The sequence below is a fragment of the Desmodus rotundus genome, chromosome 2, assembly GCF_022682495.2.
Source record: "Desmodus rotundus isolate HL8 chromosome 2, HLdesRot8A.1, whole genome shotgun sequence".
Classification (NCBI taxonomy): domain Eukaryota; kingdom Metazoa; phylum Chordata; class Mammalia; order Chiroptera; family Phyllostomidae; genus Desmodus; species Desmodus rotundus.
This window is the reverse complement of record NC_071388.1, coordinates 181,628,113-181,650,795: the sequence shown is the minus strand read 5'-3', so window position 1 is coordinate 181,650,795 and position 22,683 is coordinate 181,628,113. Positions and strand designations below refer to the sequence as shown.

At 39.5% G+C, this 22,683-nt stretch overlaps 1 protein-coding gene across 5 annotated transcripts in view; it reads right to left on the bottom strand.

The window, feature by feature from the left end:
- Positions 1 to 21,193, bottom strand: part of CASP8 (caspase 8) — a 37,670-nt gene extending 16,477 nt beyond the window's left edge. Inside the window, exons 1-2 of one of the 5 annotated variants that reach the window (XM_045198398.3) lie at positions 7,894 to 8,185; positions 6,256 to 6,597 (exon numbers count right to left, since the gene is read on the bottom strand). The gene's annotated coding sequence lies outside the window, so the exon portion shown is untranslated. Of the gene's footprint in view, positions 1 to 4,656; positions 4,872 to 5,719; positions 5,817 to 6,255; positions 6,598 to 7,893; positions 8,186 to 21,169 lie in introns of those variants that run through there. The other 4 variants (XM_045198399.3, XM_053918936.2, XM_024563951.4 and 1 more) reach the window with 4 other exon arrangements.
- Positions 21,194 to 22,683: the final 1,490 nt, after the last annotated feature.

Genomic DNA, 22,683 nt, shown 5'->3' with positions numbered 1-22,683 from the left:
GACCCCTGCACAGCTGATCCTTCACAGTTGTCAGAGGTTGGTGGTCAGGGGTCACAGCCAGTCCTTGCAGCTGACTGGCCTGGGTAAATCCCCCTCATTGACCTACCAACAGCAATCAAGGCTCAATTATAAGAGGAGAGTGTATACAACTCACATGATGGACACACCTTGAGTACCTAACTTGGGTGACAGGGGAGGCTGGGCCACTGGACCCTATATGACACCTACTACATTAAGCCATGCTACCAAGACAGGGAGTCATAGCAGCTCTACCTACTATACAGAAACAAACACAGGGAGGCTGCCAAAACATGGAGACAAAGAAACATGGCCCAAATGAAAGAACAGAACAAAACACCAGAAGAAGAACTAAACAAGATGGAGACAAGCAATCTCTAGATGCAGAGTTCAAAACACTGGTTATAAGGATGCTCAGTGAACTTAGTGAGAACTTCAACAACATAAGAAAGTCATGGAAACTATAAAAAAGAACCAGTCAGAAATGAAGGATACACTAACTGAAATGAAAAACAATTACAGAGAATCAACAGTGGAGTGGATGAAACCGAGAATCAAATCAGCGATTTACAATATAAGAAAGCAGAAAACACCCAATCAGAACAGCAAGAAGACAAAGAATCCCCAGAAATGAGAATCCTCTGGGACAACTTCAAGTGTACCAACATTCACATCATGGGGTTGCCACAAGAAGAGAGAGAGCAAGAAATTGAAAACCTATTTCAAAAAATGACAGAAAACTTCCCTAACTTGGTGAAGGGAATAGACATACAAGTCCAGGAAGTGCAGAGAGTCCCAGACAAGATGAACCTAAAAGAGGCCCACATCAAGACACATCATAATTAAAATGCCAAATTTTAAAGACAAGAGAGAATCTTAAAAGCAGCAAGAGAAAAGCAGTTACCTACAAGGGAGCTCCCATAAGACTGTCAGCTGATTTCTCAAAAGAAACTTTGCAGGCTAGAAGAGATTGGCAATAAATATTCAAAGTGATGAAAAGCAAAGACCTACACCCAAGATTACTCTACTCAGCAAAGCTAAATTTAGAATTAAAGAACAGATAAAGAGCTTCCCAGACGAGAAAAAGCTAAAGGAGTTCATCACCACCAAACTATTATTATATGAAATTTTAAAAGGTCTCTTCTTCAAGAGGGAGAAGAAGATCAAAAATATGAACTACAAAATAGCAATAAATACATATCTATCAACAATTGAGTCTAGAACAAAATAAAAAAAAAACAAGCAAAACAAAAACAGAATCATAGATACAGAGAACATTTTGTTGGTTGCCAGATGGGACGGGAGTCAGGAGGATGGGTGAAAAAGGTGAAAGAATTAAGAAGTACAAATTGGTTGTTACAGAATAGTCGTGGTGATGTAAAGTACAGCCTAAGGGTTATAGTAGCCAAAGAATAGAGACACATGACCAGTGGATATGGACAGTGGTGTGAGGATGGCCTGAAGGAATGAGGGAGGGGTTGAGAAGAGGGGGTCAAAGATGTAAAAATTGGGACAACTGTAATAGCATAAATAAAATATAATTTAAACTAATAAAAAACACAAAAAAATTAGAAGAACTTAAACTTTCAAAAGAACTTCAGAGAATTCAAAGAACTTACATTTTCCAAAGTAGCAGGAATCTTTCACATATCTCTCTAAGAGACTGAAAAATCTAGTACAGTAACTATAAGAAGACTATAGGAGATCTGTGTAACACAATTGACAAACTATCTAACAAGCATTTCCTCTCAGTGGAAAATACACATCCATTCAAACACAGACAAAATATTCACAAAAATTGTCCACAAAGAAAATCTGAACAGATTTCCAACAAGCAGAAACTATATAGTCTGTGTTCTCTGGCTATTAGAAGTTAACAATGAAATTAGAAATTAACAATGAAAAATGGCCAAATCAAACACACTATAAAAGAGGTTATCCACATTTAGGTGGCTTTTAAACACATGGTGTTAGAACAAATGAGTAGACTTCTAGAACAAACTGAAATTAATCCTAATGCACTCCTTACATCAAAATAAGCTGCAGATGGATCAAAGATTTAATCCTTAAAGTTAAAATGCTAAGGAAAGAAACATTATTTTAAAAACATTATTTTTAAAATAATCTTACAGAGGTGAAGAACCTTTCCAAGTATAACAGGAAACCTGAAAGCCATTAAAAAACCATCGATAAATGTCTTTAAATAATAACTAAAATATTCTGCAAAAAACAATTTAAAAATAAATAAATCTTTCACTGGAAAATATGGACAGTAATATGATATATAATAGAAAAGGGATAAATTTCTGAAAATAGGGGTCCTATAAGCCACTTTAAGAAAAAGAGAAAGTCAGACCAACCATCCAATGCACAAACAGGTAAAGATCATAAGCAGAGAGTTCAGAGAAAGGTAAGAACCAGTGGCTTTATATTTTTATAACAATGGCTTTTTCACATTTGAAAAGATGTTCAACCTCATTCACAATAAATTTTTTAACACAAATTGGGATTACAAAAGACTACGTTCAGCTACCAAATTGGTGAAATACAAAACTTGTACTACACGGTGTTGTGAGACAGTGGGAACAAAAATAGAGAGGTGGGTGACTTGGCCATTACCTATCAAAATATAAAGTGTGCATATCCTTCAACCCCACGAGGTAGCTTCCAGGTGTTTTTCCCTACATTAGCTTAAACATCAGTGTACTAAAACATATGTGGAAGGTTATTCATGGAAACATTGCTTAAAATGACAAAAGAGCAGAAAGAACGGTTTAATCAATATCAGAAGCATTAAATAAGCTTTAACTATCTGATGGCACTCCATTCAACTATTTAAAAGAATGGAGAGAGCAACACAGTTCTCCATGGATACGTGTGATCTATATAATGTTGTATTGAGTGGTGCATAGATTCGTATAGTCACAGATCTTTGAACAAAACACACAGGAAGTTGCTCAGTAGTTGCTGCAGAGGAGAGGAAATGGAGGCCTGGGGGTGAGTGTGGGAAGGCCTAGGAGTGAACAGGAAAGTGAAATATTTTTCCCCATTTAAAATTTTTACCATGCACATTATAAATGTACATATATCTAAATTAAAATCTCTACTTTAATACACATTTTCATTCATGTACTGGAATGGGTCTAAACCAGGTCCAGCCCTGTTGGTGCCATTAGGTGCAGTGTCTTTAAAATTTAAAATCAGTTCTAATCACTGCTAAAACTTTATTTTACATCCTTGGCTGGTGTGGCTCAGTGGATTGAGCACTGGCCTGTGAACCAAAGGGCTGCCAGTTCAATTCCCAGTCAGGGCACATGCATGGATTGCAGGCCAGTTCCCCAGCAAGGGGGGCATGAGAGGCAATCCCACATTGATGTTTCTCTATCTCTTTCTCCCTCCCTTCCCCTCTCTAAAATAAATAAATAAATGAAATCTTTAAAAAAAAAAAAGCGAGAGTTGCACGGGTCTGGGAGCGTACGGTAGAGAAAGTTTACAGAATAAAATCTGTAAACCTTATTTTACAGAATAAAATCAACCAAACAGTCTAATGCAAACAGCATTTTCTTTTTTCCCTACACAATTATTTTTTCTGATGATAACAACCCTTACTGTATTCATTTAGAAAATACAGAAAAGACAAAAAGAAAAATTAAAATTCCCTAGAATTTCATCATCCAAAGATAAGCACCTAATATTTTATTGTCTTCCCTATCAAGTATTTTTTGTGTGTATAAATATATATATATATATGTGTGTATATACTCCCTTATAATTGAACATACCATATTCCTGAGGTGAAGTGTATTTTTCTACTGGCAATATTGCATGTACATCTCGATGTCTTAATTTTTTCTTCTACCGTATGGATTTCAAAATCTGTAAAGCATCTACTCATATGAATGAACCATAATTTATGTAACCAGTCTCTGATTACATTTAGGATGATCTTAACATGCAAATCTCCTTGTACACTCTGATTATTTTCTTTGAATAATTGCCTAGTAGTAGTATTACAGAGTCAAAAGGAATAACATTTTTAAAGTTTTGTTCAATAGTGTATACATACATATATAAAAAATATTCATTTGAATATGTTATATATAATGCATAAAAGGTGGAGGAGAGGAGGGGATGGAAACACTTCCAGGAAATTTTCTTTTGCTTTTGATTATCTATGAGCAGCATTGTTAAACAATGAATTCACACAAATATATTTGTATTATATAATATATAAGTATATTAAATGTTTTATAATATATTTATGCCAAAGAATATAACTATAAATAAATATTCATATCGAAATACATATGTTTATGAAATATAATCCATATGAATATAATTTTTTTTCTTATTTCATTTTACTACAAGTCTCTGATAAAATTGCAATTATCATCCTCATTTTACTATTGTGGAAAATCAGTCTAAAAATAAGCCAATAAGAGATGAGTGAGACTCAGATTTGAGCATCTTACTCGAAGGTTTCAATGACAGATTCTGCAAAGATTATGATTTTATTCTAATTGCAGTTGAAAGCCAGTGAAGGAAAATACATAATCATAATATTTTTAAGATTAAAATTATTTTTAAAACTTTAAAAGACTAAAAACTACCCTGAAACACAAAAACAGAAATTCTTACCAAATCCACCATAGCAGAGAGAGGGTCAGAACCTTACAAACAAAGCTAGTATGTGCTGTAGCCTGAATTTAGACCCCGGCATCCAAATTCCAGAGTCACAACTCCACCGCCGCCTCATATGCCACGATTTAATGACAAATAAATTTCATCTAATCACAACCAACTCTTCTAGCGACATTCTAGCAGCATCCTAGTTCTTCTAGGGATACGGATCACTGGGGAAAATAAATCCAACACTTACATTAATCTTCGGAGACAAAAACCTGTATCGCATTCAAAGCTCAACAGTACTAAAATGGCTCTTAGGCCCAACCCCTAATAATGTGCTATTCCCTCCCATCCAGGACGATCACGCCAAATTGGGGACTCCCCCAGAAACTGCCAGACCTCCACTCTGCACACAAACACTGTTCACTCCAGGGCCCTGAAACAAGCACTTTCACACCGCCCAGTAAAAGTGTTCAAATCTCAACAAAATGTGTAACCAACCCTATAAATTTCAAACTGAACGAAATTCATAATTTCACCTATAACTGCTTAACCCACAGGTATGGTCTCGAATTTTGTCGGTTTATGCTTGCCACTATATTATTCTCTGTACTGCTTTCTACTGTCTTAATTCCTCAAAAAACAAATAACTGAATTATTAGGACTTGTGCATGGCATGCGTGTGTGTATGTGTTCACGTTAGTGTGTGTGTATGTGTGGGTGGGTGGCTATGTTTTGACGAAGGGTTAGCTGGAACAGCAAAGTCAGTTGAGATCTAAATTATGGTTTCTATTCTTCGACGAGTTTCACCAGCATAAGGATGAGACCTCTCTTGAGAGAGCTGTACTTGGAGCATTCCAGAAAAAAACCCAGGAAGGCATCACCCTAAGCTAGAGCAGCCTTGAGATCTGGAATCTGTGGGCCTAGAGGCTCTAGAGGGATTGTTAATGGTTTTCCCACCTGCTCTCAAGTACAAGGCTCACTTCTATGGGCCCAGGGCACCAGATCCCAACCTCAGCAGCCTAGAAAACTCTAGAATCAAAGGTCTTCCTCCCAAAAGGCCCAGATGACTTACCGAAGGCAAATCTTGGGACCCTCACAGCTGCCTGTTTTTGGCCGGCTCAGCTAAGGCAAGAGTGCAAACTGAATGAAGGATTAAGAACACTTACTTCCTGTTTTAAACCGAGTAGCTCCTCCTACAGCTTCTAGAAACATAAAACAAGTTTGGCTCTGGCTGTGTGATTATGGGTGAATCATTTTATTTCAGGGGTCATTTTATTTCTTGTTACCATATTCCAAAATTGGAAAGTTGGACTGAATGATAACTAAGAATGCTTTCTTTTCATATTTCAGGAATTTACAGATTTTTCTGGTTTTATTATTAAGGTTTTCATTCAATAGATATTGATTGAGCAATTCTGAGAGGTATTGAGATCTGGAAACGGTGGGGTCCCTCACCACAGCTCACAGAGTGTCTGCTAACACCCACCACTAACCCTTGTGGTTTTCCCATTGACACTCAAACACAATGACCAGCTCCCAGGGCCCCGAGGCCACCAGATCTCACCCTCAGTGACTTAGAAAACCCCAGAATCAACCAGCCAGCATTACCAAAGAGGCAAATCCTGTGGCCCTTGTTATGGCCTGAGCCCGGGAGGCACAACAGTGAACAAAACACACAGTAGCCTTGCCCTTTTGCTGTGAGTCCGTTGAAATGTTTTCTGATGTTAAAAGTAGAAACGACAGCAACAAAAAGATCAAACACCTCTCTTCTTTGAAACTGTCTTTTTTCTTTCCCTAGATGGAATGAGCTTTCAGAGGACAGAGATCCATCTTCTAGCTAATAGGATTAAGTGAGGTGCCTGGAAGTGTCTCTCCCCCTGTACAGGGCTGGGTAAAGGTGCCACAGTAACATTGATGTCCTTCACGGCCACTTGATTCCGCTCACCAAGTCTGAGTGAAAACACAGCAACAGAATGAAATTCTTTTAGTGGCTAAGTCTGAGCCAGGAAGTGTCCCTAACTCTTTCTTGATGCTTTTGGAGCCTCCATCCCAGCATTTGTCCCACTGTTCTGTGACTAGTTCCTGTCCTAGGCTTTGAGCTTCACAGGGCAGAATCTGCATTTTTCAAGTTCGTGTTCCCAGGACCTGCCGTGGGACTAATAATATCTAGAACATGTTTCCTGCAAATGGACAAGAAAAGGAAACCCTGTACACAGACCAGATGGATATGGAGTTCCCTGATGGGGTTACTCAAGTAGCCCAAGTGTTTGCAGTGATGCTCCAGCTTGTCAGGAAGGTGGGAAATGCAAAATAAAGCAACAAGATCCCCACTTCAGACCTATCACATTGGGAAAGGTTTGCAGGTTGGATCAGGCCAAGGACTGGAGGGCAAGTCCTTATGTAGGACTGGGGAGACTGCCCATCATGCAATACTACACAGCAGCTAGAAAGTAGCGCCTGGCAAAATACACAGAAAGCAAACGTACAGAGTGCTTACTTTTAAAAAAAGAAAAGAAAAAGAATGAGGAACTAATACAAGTACTGTGTTTGTAACAATAATTGGTAACACTTTTGGGTACGGAGCCAGTCACCGTTGAAAGTGGCTGAGGGCACATCTCACACCCCCACAGTCCGCTCACGAGGCAGCGTGAGCCCCATTTAATGAAGTGGAAACAGGCACAGAGAAAGTACTTACTTGCTCAAGGTCATATAGTTTAAAAAATAGTGTATATACACAAAACAATGATACATTTTGCAAAGATACAGATCAATTCAGGGATACGTATCAAAAGATTTAAAGAGTTGTCTTTGGGTAGCCATCAAGGGGAGTAGGAAGTGGGGATCAGGAAAGTTCCTGGAGCGGGGCAGGGGGAGAAAGGGACTATGGGCCTTAGAGACCAAGGACCACAGGGCACTGGGATGTGAGAGAAGAAAGTTTCGCTCAGCCCTCTGCCCCACGACCAAATGGAAAAGAAAACAGAAAAAATAAAGTCTTGTGGAATCTCTACACTGATCCGGCAGGAGAGAGACACTGTCTATACTTGAGGCCGCTGAGGAGATTCTGAGGAGACTCTGAGAAATGTAGCAGAGGAACTGGAGATTTCCAGAGTTCAGAAGTAGCAAGGCCGGTGGCTGTAGTTCCAAGAGAAACCCCACTCGGAGAGCCTGGCAGAACCCACAGGTGTCCTCACTCAGCAAGTCCCAGCAATGTGGTATCCAGAAGCTGCTTCGGCACCAGGCACTCACCTGCTCCACCCTGTCCCAGCAACATCACAGTCACCAAGTCCCCGATGCCAAGATCCCCCTGAACTGCCTAATTCCACATGCTCGAATTCCTAAGACTTGTCCACACAACCAGAGAAAAATCCCTTAAAAAAGAGCAGGAAGAAAGGGTGGGAATGGAACTGCCTCCAGAAGTTTTCTTTCACTTTCGATCCTTCTACCAGGCTCTTCTGCCTCATCCACAACTCACTTCCTGTTTCTCTGTTCTGCACATTCTTAATTTACCAGCAAATGCAGCAGGGCTTGAAAAAATCACAAGAGCCAACTGTGAAAGCATTTCCCTGCTGCAGAGGGGCAGAATCTGGTGTTCAGTGAGAGAGAAGGAAAATTCCTCAACAGAAGGAACTAGAAAATAAACTTTATTTCTCAGACAGAACAGAGGTGACTCACAAGAAATGTTTCTTATTTAAAGGAACAGATGCCCAATTTCCAACCATTCAGAAGAGGGAGGTGACAATAGTCAACATGCAAACTAAAACCCAGGAAGCTGGCCATGCTTTATTGGAAAGCATTTATACGGACTACATTTAGTATTAATAACCCCTGTAATTTTTAAAGACAGGCTTCAGACTGCCTGTGGCAAGTAAAATGCCATTTTCCCTTGAAAAGGGTCTGGGGAGAGGAATTGTCCCTCTATGCAGTAGTTCAGATCTGCACTGAAGCCCTGGGTCAGCTTCTCAGATCAGATGGCAGGGGCTCTTCTTGGGTCAAAAGAGGCCTCTAGCAGAAATGTGGGGATATTCTGCACAAAAAGGCAGGGGTGGTCTGGCCTAGCCCTAAGTAGGGATAACAACACCGCTCGCAACCCTGGCCATTTGCTCAGATTAGTAGTCACCAGTGCCTGTCCAGCGCCGAGCCCGGGACGTGCTCATATATGGAGGAGGTCCGTGACCTAGGACCCTGAGCTCCAGGCCTTCCCCAGCTTTTCTTCTTTCTCCATCCACTCCTCATGCTCTGCCTGTTTCCTATTTGAATTTTTGAAAACATTTCCCTCCTTTTTGTTCACATTTGCTCATTTTATAAACAAAATGCTGACAATAATGCAAAACCTAGATGTTGTGTCCTTTGCACGAATTATCTCTAATTCTCACAGCAATGCAGGGATTTGTTCTCCCAGGTTATGGTTGAGGAAACTGAGGCTCAAACAGAGATTCAGCTCAGTCCTGTTGGACCAAACCCAGGATTTTCCCACAATATCATACTAGCCTCCCTTCCCCCAACAATTAGGATTTGAAATAAACAATGTGGCTGGAAAAGCAATGAATTTAAACTAATTGAGAATGACCTATGCACAAAGGTCAGAAGGTCTTCGGGTTCTCAGTCACCTAAGAAAAAGGAGTTGGCCTAATGGTAACAGCTAATATTTATCAAATATAGTGTGTGCCAGACAGAGTCACCTCAGCTAGCTCATTTCACCGCAGAAGTGGATGCTATTTTCGTTCCCATCTTGTGGATGAGAAAACTGAGGCCTTAGAAGGGCTGAAAGACTTGGCCAAGTGAGCTAGTGAGTGACAGAATGAGGTCTGTTTGTCGGTGAGACCCTGAACAGTTAATCGCTGTCTAAATGCTTATACACAGCCATGGTTCTCAACTTGCTTGACGGGAGAGGTTTCAAAAATACCAGGCTTCAGGCCCCAGCTGTGAAATTCCTACCTGAGCACAATTATGGGAGGTAAAACAAATTAAGCACTTAGAGTAGTGCCTGGGCTTTCCACTATTCTCAATAAATATTCACCACCATTGTTACTTAATTCACAACATCTGTAAGGTGGCTATTTTAATTATTAGACATAGTGTACAGATGAGGAAACTAAGTTCAGTGTCAATCAGCTGACACGTGGCAAGGCCTGCGAATAAACCCCAGATCGTCTCACTAGAGAATTTATGCCCATCCTCTAGCCTGCACCTGGACCCAGCCTGGCAGAAAAGGATGAGCCACTGGAGGTGAGAAAGTTAATAAACAGAAAACTCAGTTAAAATGGAGTCAGGAGGATAGAAGAGAGAACTCTCAGGGGCGTGCCATGGTCCTCACAACAGGAAGAGGAGTACCTTGCGTCTCTAACAGGAAGTGGTAGTACATTACTGCCTCAGCAGGAGGAAGAAGAGATTCCTCCTTGCCCAGTAACAGCTCAGCCAATGGGAGACTACCATAGCTCAGCCAATGCATGGTCATTATACTTCGAATATTTAGTTTATTTCAACAGACTTCTTTACACCAGCCCCTCCCAAGTCCATAACGCATAAAGGAGTGTGCCTCTCCTTTGTTCTCTGGACTAGCATGCAGTAAGCCATTACCTATATGTCTTATAGGCTACATGAGATATATGTCTGTGTCTGTTTATTATTGAAATGAATAATGTACATGGTCTTTCATCCTAGGGTAGCTGGAAAACCTGGAGGTGTTGCAGTGGCAGCAGGACTTGGGGAGGTGGTCCCCTCCTAGTGCAGGGCGAGAACAGCCTGGTTTGACTTAATCTCCAAGCAGTTTCCATCCTCTGAATCTCAGCTCCCACCTGAAGGCCTGCTCTGGAGATTCGGGTCTACCTGATCTGCTAAAAGCAGATTTGGACGTGTAAGCCTCCCTAAGAAAGCCGAGCAGGACTAAACCTTCTCTCAACTCGCTGAAGCACACCCTTCCCATTGATCTGAACTTGATCCACAGGACAATAGTCAAGGATAAATGCTGAAAATGAAACAAAAATCTTCGGAACGTGCATGTTTTTTGTTCTTCTACATTAATTTGCACATAACTGACCACAAGCCCTGTTCCCACCCTTCTTTGACTCTAGCAGCTGGGCTTGGTTCTGGGCCTTAGACACCCTCCAGGAAGTGGTGAGGAAAGGAAAAAAGATTGCATTCCAAACAATCTATTTCACCTCCTCCTGGGCCTTGCTCGAAGAGACTCAACTAGTTGTTTAAGAGTTTTTAACCATTGGGATTTTAAATTTTTTTATTTTTGTTTGGCATTGAGATGATTAGGCAGTCACGGGTAGATAGAAGAGGTTACAGTCACCAACTTCGACATGTATGTTCTGTAACTTGCTGGTGGCCAGTACCTGCCCCCTCTACTCATCAAAAACTACTGCAAACTAAGACCTATACCACTGATCTAGAAAGGGGGAAACTGAAATAATTGTTGGGTTGTGATGCCAATATTCATGACACCAATGTAGCTTTTTCAATATTTTCTTGAAGGTCTGAACATAGACAAGGTGAGGGTCCTTCATGTTCTTACTTTACTGCCTGTCCCTACCCAAGAAACCGAGTACCTCAAACCCTAAGGACAAATGTAAAGAGTCATTTAAAAAACTTTTTTATAATGGTAAAGTACACATAACATAAATTTTACCATTCTAACCACCATCACCACCATCCAAGAACACTTGTAATGATATAATAAGAACACTTTTCTTAAGCAGGATAGTTTTTTAAAGCATCTTTATTGAGATATAATTCACACATCATACAATTCAGGGGGTTCTCATATTTTCACAGAGCTGTGCAATCACGTGCAGTCAACACCAGAACTTTTGCGGTGTCTCCCAAAGAAACCCCGCGCCCTTTGGCAGTCACTCTGACTTTCTTCACAGGCTCCCAGCCCTAAGCTATTTTCTACCACTAATCTACTTTCTTTTTTAAATGTATTGATTTTTAGAGAGAGGAAGGGAGAGAGAGAGAAAGAGAGACATAAATTTGTTGTTCCACTTATTTATGCCTTCATTGGTTGCTTCTTGTCTGTGCCCTGACCAGGGGTCGAAACCAAAACCTTGGTGGAGCAAGACAATACTCCAATCAACTGAACTACCTGGCCAGGGCAAACACAATACAGTTTTAAAACATTTTCCCTACTATGCCATTTCGCCATCATTGGTAACTACATTGTTTAGTCTAAGACAGGCAGGGCAGGTGTTACAAAGACACTTAGGAAACCAAAGCTCAGAAAGGTGAAGTGACTTAGCTGAAAGAAAGGATAGTCTTTTCATGAAATTGAAACTGGTATAACTGGACACCCACCTGTAAAACAAACAAAAATCCTCAAAACAAACAAAAAAACAAAGAACCTAGACCCTGACCTTACACTTTCACAAAATTTAACTCAAAAAGGATCTCAGATATAAATGTGAAACACAAACTTCTAAAACTTCGAGAAGGTATCACAGGAGAAAACCCAGGTGACCTTTGATTTGGGATGAGTGCTTATGTACAACACTGAAAATACAATCCATGAAACAACATAATCAAGAAATCGGATTTTATTAAAATCAAAACTTCTGTTATTCAAAAGAGAATGAAGAGACAAGCCACAGAGTGGGAGAAAATATTGACACATCTGATAAAGGACTATTATCCAAAATATACAAAGAATTCTTAAAACTCAACAGTTAGAAAACAAACAACCCAATTATGAAGTGGGCAAAACATCTGAATAAACTCCTCACCAAAACAGATATACAAATGGCAAAAACAAACAAACAAAACCCATAGGAAAAGATGCTCAACATAGTATGATTTTAGGGAATTGCAAATTAAAATGACAATGGAACATTATCATACACTGTCTAGAGTCAAATAAAATTCAAAACATTGACAACACCAGATGCTGATGAGAACTAGGAGCAACAAGAACCCTCACTCATTGCTAGTGGGGATGAAAAATGGTACTGCCACTCTGGAATACAGTTAGATAATTTCTCACAAAACTAAACATATTCTGGCCATACAATCCAGCAGTTATGCTCCTAGATATTTGCCCACATGGTTTGAAAACTTATATCCACACACAAAACCTGCACGTGAATGTTTATAGCAGCTTTATGCATAATCTATAATTGGCAAAACTTGAAAGCAACCAAGATGTCTTCCAATAGGTGAACGACAAACTATGGTGCATGCATCCCATGGAATGTTATTCAGTAGTAAAAAGAAATGAGCTATGAAGCCATGAAAAGATACGGAAGAACCTTAAATGTATATTACTAAGTGAAAGAAGCCAGTATAAAAAGGTTCTATGTTATATGATTCCACCTATATGACATTCAGAAAAAGGGAAAACTATAGAGACAGTAAAAAAAAAAAAAAAAAAAAGAATGGTTGCCAGAGGTTAGGCACCAGGGAATTTTTAGGGGGCAGTGAAAATACTCTGCATGACACTGTAATGGTGGATATATGACATTTTGCATTTGGAAAAAGCAAGAAAACTGTACAATGCACAGAGTGAACTCTAATGTAAACTATAGACTTCAGTTAATGATAATGATGTGTCAGTGTTGGTTCATCCATTTGAACAAATATACCACACTAGGGGAAGATGCTAATAATAATGTTTGAGGAGAGCAGTATATAGGAACTCTACTTTCTCCTCAATTTTTCTGTAAACTTAAAACTATTACTTTAAAAAAGTCTCACACATATAATATCACTTGATAATGGATAAAAAGGGCACTGCAGTGAAACAAAAAAACAGATGGTCTTTATAATAAATGACAGATCAATTGGAAAGCCATAAAAAATAAAATGAACCTTATCTTCTATCTGCAGAAATTCAAGTCCAGATGGAACATAAACCTAAATATAAAAAGGAAAGCAGAGATCCAAGATGGCAGTGGAGTAAGTGGAAGCTACACTAACCTCTTCCAAGGACCAAACTAGAATTACAACTGAATTATAGAAAAATCATCCAGAGTAACCAACTGATGATTAGTTGGAGAAAAGCCTTAAAACCAAATACTTACAGAAGAAGCCACATCAAGATTGGTGAGAAGGACAGAGGCACAGTAGGGCTGGTTGGGGTCCCACAGGCAGCAGCTGAAATTCCAGAGGCAAATCTCAGCTGCAGAGGGCTTCTCCTGAGAAGTGTGGGGTCTAAATCTCAAGCTGGTTCCGCAGCCTAGACCACCAGAGCCAAAAGAGGCACCCACATAACAGTGGGTTGTGAAAAGCAGCAGGGTTTTGGTCCACTGGGGAGAGATGGCTAGAGACACAGCCACCCTCTTAAAGTGCCAAAACACAAAATTTTGTTTGCAGCCACTTACCCTGAACTCTGGCAGATGGAGGGCAGAGTGGACTAGAACTGCATGAGGAGAGTCTGGGGCTGGTGGCTCTGGAGAGACAGCTGAAAGGTCAGCAGCCAGGATCCCTGTGCTTAGTCATTCTTCATACCACATTTCTTGAACAAAGCACTCCTTCCAGGTGGCATCAGCCTGAAGGGGAAGCAATAGCCATACCCACAGGAATCCCTCTCACCCTACTCTGAGGAGCTTAATCTCTGCTGAGGAGTATAGCCAGAGGCTCTTTCAATGACTAAGCCTAACAGACAGCCTGCAGGCTGAGGCAGATGTCTAGGTGCTTTAAGACTTTAGCCAAGACTTTGGGCTTGGTGTGCAGCTTGGTTCTTTCAGCACACACTCAGAGCCAGCAGAGGGAGCCACCAGCTGTGGATTGCTGATAGCTCCAAACAGGTTGCCCAGGGCCAGTCACAGGCAGCATCTTCAATAAGTTTGCACCACGGTCTTTGCAGATCTACCTAATAAATAGAAACAAACACAAAGAAACAGCCAAAATGGGGAGAGAAAGAAAGAGGACCCACATGAAAGAACAAGAGAATTCTCCAAAAGAAGAGCTAAATGAAATGGAGGCAAGCAATTTATGAGATATAGAGTTCAAGGTAATGATTATAAGGATGCTCAAAAGCATGAAAAAGGACATAGAAACCATAAAAAAGTACCAGTCAGAAATAAAGAATGCAATAAATAATACACTGGAAGGAATAAACAGGATATATGAAGCAGAGGATCAAATCAATGATTTGGAAGACAAGGTGGAAAAAGCACCTAATCATAGCAAAAAAAAAAGTATTAAAAAAAATAAGGATGGTTTAAGGGACCTTTAGGACAACATGAAATGTAACAACATCTGCATGATAAGGATACCAAAAGGAGAAGCAAGGGAGCAAGGGATCCAGAGCCTATTTAAAGAAATAATGACCAAAAACGTCCCAACCTGGCAAAGGAATAAGACACACAAGTCCAGGAACTACAGACAGTCCCAAACAAGGTGGACCCAAAGAAGCCCACACCAAGACATATCATAATTAAAATGCCAAAGCTTAAAGACAAGGAAAGAACCTTAAAGGCAGCAAGAGAGAGAGAGTTACTTACAACAGAGTTCTCATAAGGCTATCATTTGATTTCCCAACAGAAACATTTTCAGGCCAGAAAAGATTGGCATGAAATATTCAAAGTGATGAAAATTGAGGACCTAACAACCAAGGCTGCTTTACCCAGCAAGGCTAGCATTTAAAATTGAAGGAGAAATAAAGAGTTTCCCAGACAAGGAAAAGCTAAAGGAGTTTGTTACCACTAAACCAGTATTACAACAAATGTTAAAGGGTTTGCTTGAAGAAATAACAAGAGGAAGAAGAGGAAGAAGGAGGAGGAGGAGGAGAAGGAGAAGAAAAAGAAAGAGAAGAAAAGGGAAAAATAAATAAAAGAGAAACATAGTTTAAAAAATAAAATGGCAATAAATACGTATCTATCAATAATCACTATTAACAGTAAACGACTTAATGCTCCAATCAAAAAGCATAGAGTATCTGAATGGATAAGAAAACAAAACCCATATATATGCTGTCTTCAAGAGACCCACCTCAGAATGAAAGATACACACAGACTAAAAGTAAAGGGATGGAAAAAGATATTTCATGCAAATGGAAAGGGAAAAAACCTGGGGTAGCCATACTTATATCTGACATAATAGACTCTAAAACCAAGGCTATAGTAAGAGACAAAGGAACTACATAATGAAAAAGGGAACAATCCAACAAGAGGATATAACCCTAGTAAACACTTATGCAGCCAACATAGGAACACCTATTTATATAACGCAAGTCTTGATGAACATTAAGGGAGAGGTTGACAATAATCGGTCATAATAGGGGATTTTTAACACCCTAGAAACATTAATGAATAGATCTTCCAGACAGAAGATCAACAAGGAAAGAGCAGCCTTAAATGATATACTAGATCAAATGGATTTAATTGATATCTTCAGGGCATTTTACCCCAAAACAGTAGAATATACATTCTCTTTAAGTGTATATAGGACATTTTCTAGAATAGACCACATGTTAGGACATAAAACAAGTCTCAATAAATGTAAGAAGATTGAAATCATATCAGGCATCTTCTCTGACCATACTGCTATGAAACTAGAAATCAATCACAAGAAGAACACTGAAAAAACACACCAAGACGTGGAAGCTAAATAACATATTACTAAACAATGAATGGGTTAATGATGAGATCAAGGAAGAAATCAAAAGATACCACTTAAAAAATGAAAATGAGAACACAACTACCCAAAATTTGTGGGACATAGTGAAAGAAGTACTAAGAGGGAAATTCATAGCATTGTAGGTCTATCTTAAGAAACAAGAAAAATTCAAATAAACCACTTAATTTAACACTTCAAGGAATTTGAAAAAGAACAACAAACAAAGCTCAAAGTGAGTAGAAGGAAGGAAATAATAAAGGTCAGAGAAGAAAAAAATGAAATAGAGTATAAAAAAGGCAATACAAAAGATCAATGAATCCAAGAGCTAGAAATTAAAGAAGTAATCAAAAAACTCCCAACAGCCAAACCTCTGGAATGAATGGATTTACAGGTGAATTTTGCCCAATATTCAAAGATCTAACACTTCTTTTTCTCAAACTATTCCAAAAAATTCAAGAGGAGGGAAGTCTCCCAAGTTCATTTTAAAAGGCCAGCTTTGTCCTAATGCCAAAACCAGGTAAAGACACCACTAAGAAAGAAATTTATAGGCCGATATCCCTGATGAACATAGATGCTAAAATCCTTAACAAAATATTAACAAACCAAATACAACAATACATTTAAAAGATTACACACCACAATCAAGTGGAATTTATTCCAGGGATGCAAGGTTGGTACAATACACACAAATCAATAAACGTGATACACCACATAAGCAAAATAAAGGATACAAACCACATGATCATATCAATAGATGCAGAAAAAGCACTGGATAAAATCCAGCACCCATTTACATTTAAAAACTCTCAGCAAAGTAGGAAAGGAGGAAACATACCTCAAAGTGATAAAGGCCACGTAGACAAATCCACAGCCAACATCATACTCAATGGGCAAAAACTACAAGCATTCCCTTTAAGATCTAGAACAAGAGGGGATGTTCACTTCCACCTCTCTTATTTCAACGTAATACTGGAAGTCCTAGCCATAGCAATCAAACAAGAAGAAGAAATAAAACATCCAAACTGGGAAGGAAGAAGTAAAACTGTCATTATTTGCAGATGACATCATATACTGTACATAGCAAACCTTAATGATTCCACCAAAAAACTACTAGAACTCATAAACAAATTTGGTAAAGTAGCAGGGTGCAAAATTAATACCCAGAAGTCAGTTGCATTTTTCTATGCCAATAATGAACTATCAGAAAGGGAAATTAAAAAAAAAACAATCCCATTTACAATTGCTTCAAAAAGAATAAAATACCTTGCAATAAATTTAACAAAGGATAAAAGACATGTAGAAAATTATAAGACACTGAAGAAAGAAATCAAAGAAGACACAAATAAGTGGAACCACATACCGTGTTCATGGTCAGGAAAAATTAACATTATTAAAATGTCCATACTACCCAAAGAAAGCTATAGATTCAAAGCAATTCCTATCAAGATACCAATGGCCTATTTCACAGAACTAGAAAAAATATTCTAAAAATTTGTATGGAACCACAAAAGACCCCTAATAGCAACAGTGATCTTGAGAAAGAGTAACAAGTTGGAGGAATCACGCTACCTAATATCAAACTGTACTATAAGGCCATAGTGATCAGAACAACATGGTTCTTGCATAAAAACAGACATATAGCTCAATGGAACAGAATAGAGAGCCCAGAGATAAATGCATGGCTTTACAGTCAATATTTGAGAGAGGAGGAAAAAACATACAATGGGCTAAAGATAGTTTATTCAATAAATGGTGTTAGGAAAATTGAACAGACACATGCAAAAGTATGAAAGTAGACCACTTTCTTACATCACACACAAGAATAAACTCAAAAAGAATTAAATGTTAGATTTGAAACCACAAAAATCCTACAAGAAAACATAGGCAGTCAAGTGTTTGATATTTCTCGTAGAAACATTTTTTTCTGATGTATCTCTTTGGGCAAGTGAAACAAAAGAAAACATAAACAAATGGGACTACATCAAACTAAAAAGCTTTTGCACAGCAAAGGAAATCATCAATAAAATGAAAAGACAACCCACTGAATGGGAAAACATATTCACTTATACATCTGATAAGGGGTTAATATTCAAAATTTATTAAAAAACTTTTAAAACTCAACACCAAAAAACCAAACAATCCAATTAAAAAATAAGCAAAGGACCTGAATAGACACTTTTCCAAAGAGGACATCCAGATGGCCAACAGATGTATGACAAGACGCTCAGCATCTCTAATCATCAGAGAATGCAAATTAAAACCACAATGAGATATTACTGCACACTAGTCAGAATGGCTATCATCAATAAACCAACAAACAACAAGTATTGGCAAGAATGTGGAGAAAAGGGATCCCTTGTGCACTGTTGGTGGGGATGTAGATTGGTGCAGACACTATGGAAAGCAGTATGGAGTTACCCAGCAATTCTACTTCTCGGAATTTACCCAAAGAAACATGAAACACTAATTCAAAAGAATATGAACCCCTACATCCATTGCCACATTATTTACAATACCCAAGATTTGGAAGCAGCCAAGTGTCCATCAGTAGATGAGTAAATAAAATAGCTATGGTAGATTCACACAATGGAATACTACTCAGCCATAAAAAAGAAAAAGTTTTACCCTTTGTGACAGCATGAATGGGCCTGAAGAAAGTTATGCCAAGTGAAATAAGTCAGAGAAAGACAAGTATCGTATGATTTCACTTATATTTGAAATCTAGTGACCAAACTGAATTAAAAAGCAAAATAGAGAAAGACTCATAGATAGCTGAGAGCTTTTGGCAGGGATAATTGAGGGAGTGGAGTGACTGAGCAAAAAAGAGAAAAAAAGAGAAAGAAGATATGGAAAAGGACAACAGAGTGGTAACTGTGGGGTGGGGGAATAAATGGTAATAGAGAAAGTACAATTAAAAATTAATTAATTGGCCCTGGCTGGCATGGCTCAGTGGATTGAGGGAGCGCCGGCCTGCGAACCAAAGGGTCACTGGTTTGATTCCCAGTCAGGGCACATGCCTGGGTTGTGGGCCAGGTGCCCAGTAGGCAACACACATTGATGTTTCTCTCCCTCTCTTTCTCCCTCTTCCCCTCTGTCTAAAAATAAGTAAATTAATTAAAAATGTCATTATAATGTTTAGTAAGCAATGACTCTTAAATAGGACACAAAAAGTGCTAACCCTAAGGGAAAAAATGATCAGCTGTACTGCATTAGAATTAAGAGCTTCTGTCCAAAAGATGCTATCATAAGAGAGTAAAAAGGTGGGCCAGAGCCCTGGCCAGTGTGACTCAGTTGGTTGGAGCATTGTTCTGTAACTGAAAGGTTGTGGGTTTGAGTCCTGATCAGGGCACATACCAAGGTTGCAGGTTACATCCTGGTCTCTGTGTGTACGATCCTGGGTCCAGGTGCTTATGGAAGGAAACCAATAGATGTTTCTCTCTTGCATTGATGTTTCTCTCTCTCTCCTTTCCTCTCTCCCTTCCTTTCTTGCTAAAAGCAATGAAAAAATATCCTCCAGCGAGGGTAAAAAAAAATTGAAAAAACAAAAGGCAGGCCAGAGAACAGGAGAAGAAATGTGACGACATGGAGCAATCTCCCAGATGTGTTGGTAAGTGATAAAATGACAACAAACTCTCAACTACCAGCAATTGAATCTAAAAATTAAAAAAAAAAAAAACTAAGCAAAAAAATAGAACAGGTACAGAATCTTAGGTATGGGGATCATGCGGAGGATTATCAGCTGGGAGGGCAAAGGAGGAGAGTGGAGGAAACGGTGCAGGGATCAAGTAGCATAATTGGTATGGACAAAATAGACAGGGGGATGTTAAGAATCGTATAGGAAAGGGAGAAGACAAAGAACTTACACACGTGACCCGTGGACATGAACTAAGGGGGGGGGTGCTGGAAGGGGGAGTACTAGGCAGAGGGGAGCAAAGGGGAAAAAACTGGGACAACATAATCAATAAAATATACTTTAAAAAAAAAGATGTGTTGGTCAATGACAGTGGTGTTGCAGAACAACATAACTAGAATGATAAACATACATAAGGGGCTGCCACTAGAAATCATATAATGGTGTCTCCTCTGCATTCCAGCTTCTTCAATATCATGGCTCAATGCCTCCAAAGTGAAAAACCTACAAATGACTTTCTGAGGGGAAATTTGCACCTTATTTTGAAGTATTAACTGGAACATGCAGTCTGAAAACCTAACCTGATAATATTGCCACTTTAGAATGTGCAAGATGGCCACTTCCGTCAGCCATGTTCACACCAGATCTGAGTCATCTACTTAGCACACAGAGCTCCCTTAATACGACCCAGCATGCTTAATCCAGAAGGTAATGTTCCCTATGACTTTCTTGCCCTACATTTTCTATAATACTGTTCAGGATATAGTTTTTTAAGTCTTCACCCAAGCATGTGCTCATTGGTTTTAAAGAGAGAGGAAGGCGGCGGGGCGGGGTGGGGGGAGAGAGAGAGAGAGAGAGAGAGAGAGAGACATTTATGTGAGAGAGAAACATCAATTGGCTGCCTCTCGCATGCACCCCAACCGGAGATCGAACCCACAACACAGGCATGTGCCCCGATTGAGACTCAAACTTGTGACCTTTCAGTTTATAGGGCAATGATCCAACAAACTGAGCCACAACCAGTCAGGGCTGGATATTTTTATCTCATTAACTATTTAAACAGTAGTAAAAAAGAGAGAATGAATTACCTTGATTAAGTAAGTAGTGTGTTTGGAGCTCAAAAATTGAGACTGTTATTCATTAGTAAGGTATGATTGAGTATTCTGAGAAATCTAGCCACCCCTGCAAAAAAGCAGAGCTGAAAACTGCAAGGAAGCAAACTTGTCATTTTTATATATTCAGTTAAAAGAAAAGTATTATCTAGATGCCCCAGTGCCTCCAGCTTAGATAATTCCAGAAACAAATTGATTTCTCCTCAAAATTCTAGAAAAATCTTACCAGTGGGCAAATGCAGATGCTTCTTCCTGGAAATGAAAGTCAAATGAAGAACACTCTTCTAGTGCAAAGAACTTCTGGAATTTCCAAAGCTGGACTAGACTCTGACAATCAGTGTGAGAGGGTGGGGCTCTGATCAGGAAATGAGACACACTATTTTCCGTGTTATGGCTGCATGCAGAGCTCAGCAGAGAGCACAGGCCCAGAAGTGACTTACCCAGACTTGTATCTGGGCTGGTCAATTTAGCTCTCTGTCAATTTCCACATTGCAAAGGGAGCAAGTTAGACTAGATGACCTCTAATATCATCTCAGTTCAAATACTTAATTAGTGCATGGTGATGTGCTCTTTTTTTCATTTAGGGTCTCAATTTTTCTTCCAGGATTCCAGTTAGGACCTTCATTCATTCCAATACATATAAGGGTTCACCACCCTGGAGGATGGATGAAAGGTGTAATTCTTCCTCATGATGCAGAACAGATTGCCCACCTACTGTTCAGAGGGAGAGGCCCCTCCACCTGACAGGATGTGAGCACCTTTGGACCTGTGAGCTTGGTTATGGGGAAGAGGGAGGTAAAAATCTAACCCCTCACCTCTCTCTTCCACAGAGTAGCCTGTGTGACTTGTTAATCATCAAATTCATTCACATCTTGTCCCAGGAAGTGGCCCTAGCCCTGTATTTGACAAACTGCTGTATGTGTCACCCACTACCCACAGATAAATATGATTGTGTTGCTGCTGAATGTTACAAAGGAACAATTCTCTAAACATGGACCTTTCTGGTACTTCGCCTACCTTAACCTTATTATTCTGGATCCAATGCATTGCCGAAATTGGACTCTGACAATGCAAGAGCAAATGTCTTTCCAGATGTCAACTTGCTCCTGTCAGAGATGAGGGCAACTGGAACATCTCAACAAAGGGACATGGGATCTACCTTCAGGGCTATTTTGATCCTCAGTAGTGAAGGCCTTCTCTCCCCTTTACTTGCCCCTGTCTTATACTGACTTCTCAATTTCTCTTGAGGACCCTGCCCACTGGGCACGACTTTTGGCTGGCAGCAATGATTCTTACACTCTCAGCCATATGTGTTTCCCTTTGGCGTGTTACCATTTTTAGTGAACACAGGCCTTCACCTGCCTTCCTTCTAAGCAGTGTAACACATACATATGGGGCATTAATAAGAGACTTCTAAATATTCAAAACAATCTCATCCATTGAGTGTATCACACTGAATAGGATGGGAACATCAAAACCAGGGGGACCCTGTTGCTCAGGAGAATTGCCAGGGGTCATTACCAAGTCCAGGGAATTATTTCCACTGTCAGGGTCATTCAGTTAGAAAGGGCTGTGCACAACCTGTCTTGGACTGTTGCTGAGATCATTCATGGCCTACTTCAGCTTTGGAGGCACAAGAGACAAGCCTCGGTTCCTGGGCCACGTAGTGCTGGATACCGGCATAGCCCTCAACTCCCTGCTGCCAGCCAGGGTGGAGTCTGTGCGATTGCGGACAATTTG